This window comes from Hipposideros armiger, unplaced genomic scaffold (assembly GCF_001890085.2).
Source record: "Hipposideros armiger isolate ML-2016 unplaced genomic scaffold, ASM189008v1 scaffold_1017, whole genome shotgun sequence".
NCBI classification, from domain to species: domain Eukaryota; kingdom Metazoa; phylum Chordata; class Mammalia; order Chiroptera; family Hipposideridae; genus Hipposideros; species Hipposideros armiger.
The window spans coordinates 310857-317929 of NW_017732367.1; the positions used below are offsets into that span (position 1 = coordinate 310857).

General features: G+C 47.6%; 1 protein-coding gene across 1 annotated transcript in view; it reads right to left on the bottom strand.

The window, feature by feature from the left end:
• COG5 (component of oligomeric golgi complex 5) overlaps window positions 1–7073 on the bottom strand; it is a 191061-nt gene that overhangs the window by 1258 nt on the left and 182730 nt on the right. The gene's annotated exons all lie outside the window — the stretch shown is intronic.

Consider the following 7073-nt stretch of genomic DNA (forward strand, 5'->3'; position numbering starts at 1 on the left):
GCCGTCCAGAAGCCGGCGACTGATGTGCCTCGCCCGGGAAGAGCGCAATGATGGTGCCAACTTGGGCCAGTGAAGCAACGTCCTCCACAACTAGCCTGAAGAACAAAACGACAGCAACTTGTCTGTTCCCCTTACCCCAATTCCCCAGCACTGTTCCCATCCCAATTCCCCAATAAAAAAATCTTTAAAAAAAAAAAAGTGACTTGTAGTCATCGTTTTCATCAGTATATGTTGAATATTATAATTTTAATAGTTTCCTTAAAATGTGTATACTTTTTTTGGGCACCCTCTGTATATACACACGAGGTCGGGCAGTTAAGTTTGCAAACTTCTAATGATGTTGCTAACGTTTTTTGATATCAGAGGGATTATTCATTATGAATTTGTACCAACTGGACAGTTAACTAAGTTTACTATTTGGAAGTGCTGGAAAGGCTGCGTGAAAAAGACCTGAACTTTTTGTCAACAATTCATGGCTCTTGGATCACAACACTGTCCATGAGGGAGTTTTTAGCCAGTAATCAGATAACTATTGGAACACCCTCCCTACTCAAGTGATCTGGCCCCCAATGACTTTAAGGGTGGACTAGGCGCTGGCGTCTGTGCCTAGCTTCCAAGGGGAGTACTTTGAAGGAGACCGTAGTGATATTTAGCCATGAGGTAAGTAGCACTTTTTCTAGGGTGAGTTCGAGAGCTTAATTGTCTGACGTACGTGTGTGTGTGTGTGTGTGTCCGACGTGTGTGTGTGTGTGTGTGTGTCTGTGTGTGTGTGTGTCTGTCTGTCCCCGTCCCAGTCCCCCTTCTGGAACTGCTTTGCCCAGTTCTGTAACCTAAGTGACCAACAGCCTTCAAATATTTACTGGTTGTGTTACTATGGTTAAGGTGCGAAACTACACATCTTTTGGTCTGCATTGTAGTTTGATACAATCAGGCTCTGGCCTCTGAGCTAGTTCTGTTTCCCTCCCTCCATTGCCCTCTTGAGGAGATGTCTGACAAGCCACGTGCAGTGTGTGCTGTGCGGAGCTCATGCGGTGGAGGGAGGACATACTCAGGAGCGTGGTGCACACTGACACCAGTGCGTGCACTGTACCCTTGTTACTTGATGGGCCGTGAGCTCACAGGAAGAAACTGCTCTTGGGCCTGAATTTTTGGCAAATGATGTGATAAAGAGGCAGTCTGGACTTAGTCAAGGGACTGATACCAGCCAGGTATGATAAGTTCTCATGAATTAGATCGGGGTTATTAGCAAACCACCCACAGGCCTCATCCAGCCACACGCATGTTTTTGTTGTGGAGGTTTCACACTGCAATGGCAGAACTGAAAAGTCAAGGTAGAGGCCATAAGGCCGGCCAAGCCTAGAATATTTAGTATCTGGCCCTTTGTAGAAAAAGTTTTCAGTCCCTGAACCAGATGATCTGTTTAAGTGGAGTTAAACACAATGGTTAGAAGATTATTTTTCATTATTGGTCTATTTAAGTCCCATGTGTAACAATCAAATTTTTGTCTTAATCATGCTGTCTTAAAAGTGGCACAACTCTGAGATCAGAGCATTTCTCTAAAGACATGTTAATAGTTACTCTCATCACACACAGTCTCAAGTCCCATCTAACTGATTCTTAACTGGTGGTTTTGCTCCCAAACGGTGAACATACTATCCCTGCCTGGGTTTGTTCATTCCTTTCATTTAACTGAGGAACATACTTGGCCAGTCTGTCCAGCTCCTCAGTCACTCTGGACTGCCCCTCCAACTCCACGACCCACTTCCATGGTCTCAGCCATCATATAATAACTGAATCCCCAATCTCTTCCAGCCCTGAACTCCCCCCAGATTTGTTTCTACCTGCGTTCTGGACATTTTTATCTGATTTCTTCCAGGTATCCCTCAAACTCACCTGTCAGAAACCTAGGGCAGTCCAAAGCCACAGAACGAATGTGCAGCAGCACGAGTGACCCTCATGTAAACCATGGGGTTTGGGTGACAGTGGCGTTAGTGTGGGTTCATCGACTGTTACTGTGGCCCACTGGTGGGGGTGGTGATAATGGGGAGGCTGTGTGTGTGCAGGGACGGGGTGAAAAGGAAATCTCTGGACCTTCTCAGATTTTCTATGAAGCTAAACTTGCTCTAAAAAATAAAATCTATCAAAAAACGAAAAAGAAAAGAAACGTAGGGGGAACAAAAACACCCATAGGGTAGTGTTCTGCCCACCTTCCCTGTTTCACTGTCACCATCACCTCCCAAAGGCCTCCATCTAAAGTTCTTCCCGGCTACACCTCACCAGTTACCATGTCCTATTCATCTCCTTGGGCGTTTCCACATCAACCCGCCCCGCCCCTCTGCTTGTCTGAGTCCTGCCCCTTTGGGTCCTGATTACGGCTGCAGCCTTGGGGCTGGCGGTTACCCTGGAGCCACCTCAGCCCGGTGCTAGTGGACCTGCCACATGATGGATTGCAAGAGCCACCGGCCTGCAGGGCATACCTGGCCATCCCCTCTGTCCCTCAGGACGACGTTGAAACACAAGCCCACCGAACACCAGCTCGTCATCACCCCCACCCTGTCTGTGCCACTCTCTGCTGGGTTCCAGACAGTTTGCTGTGGCCTAAAAGCGCCCTCAAATTAGTTTCCATCGTTTATTATAACGCGCAGAGCAGCTTCACCCCGTTTGTGACTCCCAGCCAACCCCAGTGCCCCCTTGTGGGAGAGACAGGTGTTCGGACATGGTGGAACAAAGATGTCTGCCTAACACTCGGGCTGCAAAGGCCTGTGGCTCTTCGGCCACACGGCCACACTGAGACTCTCACCGTTAGGAGACACAGCCTCTTAGGCCCTTCTCGTTATCTCCCTTATCCTTGGAGTACCCTGAGGACCCAGCTCGGATGCCTCTTTTTGATAAAGCCTTTCCAAACCCCAGGCAGTACAAAAGAACGGAAGCCACCCCAGTCACACTAATTTGTGGAAAGGTCTCTGACTTGCATCAACAGCCCTGGCGCAGCAGGACCCCCGCAGCTGGGATCCCTGCAGGCTGGCTCCATGCTCTGCTCAGGGCACGAGTACCTTCAATGGATGACATGCAGGTCTGGTAGCCCTTGTTCGAGAAGCACAGCTGTGGTATCAGGCTCTGCCCTGCTAGCCAGCCGTGTGCTCTGGGCTACATTTGGGTCTGTTTGCTCATGTTCACCCACATGGTCCAGTTAGGAGAATGACAAGACTACATTCGGAAGCACCCAGCTCTCTTCCAGGTAAGGATATGTACTATGAAGCACTCGGCACACTGCTCCCCACACTTCCAGGCGGCCGCAGATTCTCCATGTAACTGAGCAAGACGCTTACACTCCATCCACATTACAGTGGATGTGTCTAAGTTTCCCTCCTACGAGGTAACAACCTGGAGGGTTGGGGCTGTTTTTTTCATTCACGTAGCCCCAGGGCCGAGTGCTTCACAAATGCATGATGAATGAATTTAAAAATTGAATTAGAAATACAGGAAGATATAACTGTCATGAAAAGTGAAGACAAAAGTACAGAAGAAAGTGAAAGAGAAACCTGAATATTGAGGTCCTCAAAGGCGCAAAATGGAATTTAATGCTCTTCGAGAACGTTTGGGGAGATGCCTTAATTCATGTCACAGCTGAGCCTTAAAGAAGCTATTTCTCTATGAAAAAAGAAGAAACTTGCTTTTTTTAGTAACACTTTTCAAGTTGTGATGGCATCCCAGGCAGTCACCCCAGTCCACGATGTAGTCCCTGGAGATTCACACACACCAGAAAAGCCCCCATGGGCCCCAGCTGTCTCTGAGACAATGGTATATGTCTATCAGCCTGAGAAATTAGTGCACTGAAGTTCTCAGAAACTTGTTCTGTGGTGAATAGATTAGATCCATTTTATCTAATAAATGGACAAAAATCAACTTAGCAATTTCATTTGCATTCAAAAGGGTAAGACATATGAACTACACAATATGTAGAAGAAAGTTCAGAAATGAGTTTGGTTAGTTTTTTTGGTATTCATCAAAAACACTATCAAAACCACGGGAAAAATAACAGATTAGAGCTGCCCTCCTACATAAAATCAGAGCAAGATTTTCAAGCAATTACTAAATTACTTCATATGCTTGAGCAAAACATCAGCTTTCTTGGAAGCCGGGCAAAGCATTATGTAAGAATTAGTCCCAACTCTAGTTTGCAACCAAAATAAACAGATTATTAAAGTTACCCTTATTGAAAAAAATTAGGATGGAAATTGTGCTAACAATTAGTAGAGGAATGGCTTGAGCAAGGCAACACTGTTCAATGTGGTATAAACTGGCCAAGGAGAGGCTTTTATGGAACAAAATTGAGTTTTGCCCATCATTAAATACCAGTGTGCTTGGTACTGAAACACACACCTAGTTTCAAGGTCGAGCATGTGCCTTCATTAGGCGAGGAAACTCCTGGCTCTCCTGGTCTCTACTCCCCACTCTCCCTTCAGGTCTCATCTCAGGCACCCAGTTTCCAGAACTGTAGGCATCGAGTGCCACAGGGACACCAGGAAGAGAGGCTGAACGTTGCCCTCCACCCCACAGGGACCTGGAGCTTTGCAGACAGACAGGACTTGAGGAATGACCTCCAGCCTGTGGACCCTGGGTCCTGGCAGAAGGGCAGGGCGTCCAAGGACGCATCTGGCACCGAGAATTGTCTCACAATGGTATAAAAAATATAAACAGACAAAGAAAGTCCGCAAAAACTTGACACCATAAAGGCATTTACTAATGTTACTGGCCAACCGAGTGCCCCGCCCCCCAAAGACTTAAGATTTCTTTCCCATAGAAATGTTAAGTCTCCTTCTTAGCATCTTAGCTCCTGGCTTTGATCACTCTTCTCATGAGTCTGTGAATCATAGGCTAAAGACTGCTCCTAGCCTGAATCCTAGAATTCTATCACACCCCACCCTCCCCTTCTTGATTGCTTTGAAAATCAGTTTCTGAATCCTAAACAATACAAGTCTCCCACCCTGCTTCAGATAACTACTTGAAAGCCTGTGACTTCCTAATATCCCCCAGGCCAGTAAGCTAAATGCCAAACCCATTCTGGGCCCAGACAACTGACGCCACCTGAGTGACACGGTGAATGGCCACCGGCTTCATGAGAGCTAACAGATTTATTAATTAAAATCTATTTCTCCTCTTTCAGGGACCTTGGGGATACAGATGGTACCCCAACAAGATTGCCAGTCACAACCAAAGAAGCCAACACGGTCTTCCAGGCGGAGCTTGAGACCCTTTCCTCTCATCTGAGATCAGCTAGGGTGAGAATTCCGTGAATCCCCCAATAGGCGGGGACAGCTCTACGCCCCTGCCCAGCAGGAAGCAGATACAGAAGAAAAGACCTCCTGTCCCTCAGCTTCCCATAGAGATTTAAATGTGGATCAAGTCTCTCAAGGGGAAAACTAGGCAGGCAGTTAGAGGCAGGCATTGGGCCTCTGCATTCCTGCAGGTCCCACAGGATGTGACCACCCGGTGACCTCCCCTCTCCACCCAAAACTTCTTTTCATTGTAGTTATCTACCCCTGAAACAAATGGGTGCAAAATACCCAACTAGATGAGACCAGTCACTCGCACTTGCGCACCTGCACAGTACCGCGTGTCAATCACAGGTGCCAATCAAGCGGTCCCATGCCCTCAGGGGAACAGCCCATTCTAGAGAAGGGATAAAAACCCCACGTCCTGGGAAGTCGGCCCTTTTTCCCTTTTTGGACGCCCTGCTCTCTTCACCGCTTCTTCCTTTTTGAGCCCTTTGAGCCTCGCCCTTGTGCGTGGCCCACTCCAAACTCTGGAATGTAACTTCTCTTCTAATAATGGATCCTTGAACGATTCTCTACTGCTTGGGTCTACTTCTACTTCCTTGAAATGTACTATCTCTTTGAATAAACTACTTTTTCAGTACTTTACTCTGGCATCTCGTTCAATTCTTTGCTCGAGTTGCCAAGGACTTGGACTTTGCGCCGAGAAGGGCCCCCTTTCCGACAACACTAAGACTAAGGAAAAGCAAAGCAGAGTTGCACACAAGGAGAGGCGTTGCTCCGTTGCAAACAGCAAGACTCAATGGGTTTGAGGCCAGTCCTACCAGTTCTGCGAACTTGAGAAATCTTTGCATCAAAAACTCAGTCTTCCTCTTGACTGAAAGCACACTCAACATTTACAGTTGCCTCAGGCTGCAGCCTCCGCACCTGAGGACACACACATCGCACCTGCCTCTGGGCACCTGCCTGCTGCGGGCAGAGGACGCACAGCCTCCAACGTACACTGCTGGCTCCGTGACTCAGTGATGACTCTGATTTTAAAATTAACTTGACAAGCTCTAGAGAAACAGCTGGTGTCCAAAGAAACAAAAATGAAGGCAGAAGAGTTCATTAGTTGCCAGTTCCTCAGCAGCAGTGGTCACCCTCTCCTTGGTTTGCCCTACTTTCTGACAACCTAACATATTGTGCTGGGAGGAACAGATGAGTGTATAACAAGGTTTGCCCAAAAGCTAAACAAATGTACTGGCATTTAAAGAGCAATACTTACCCTGGGCTTATCTAAGGGGAAAGAAATTCCCCTAGTGCTCCTCGGTACGCGGGGACAAGGTTAGCTGTGCAGAAACAGATGAGCAAGAACATTCTCTAGGACAAATCCCCATCCCACCCCTACCCTCCCGTGCCCACAGCCTGGGCTGCACTAGGAGCAGGGTGTCTGGAATGTCCTGGGTAGGGAGTTGGGGGTGGGGGGCTCGATTTCCTGCTCAGAACATATGTCTGATATCAGACATATGTGGAGTGATGGGTAGGCCTTATTTAAAAAGCACGACACTATTTCTTAGCACGATTTTCAGTTGCTAAATATAAGGTTCTGCAACAGCACTGCTGATTAAGTCACCCAGGAAACATTTTTAAAGAGAAGCAAAAGAAAACAGATTTCTGGGCTGGCCGAGTGGCGCGATGGTTAAGAACTGGCTTGGGACACCAGAGGGCCCCAGTTCGGATCCCACATATGAGGGCCAGTGACACTGCCCTCCACAGCTAAGATGCTGAACAACAGCTCGACCTGGAGCTGGTCTG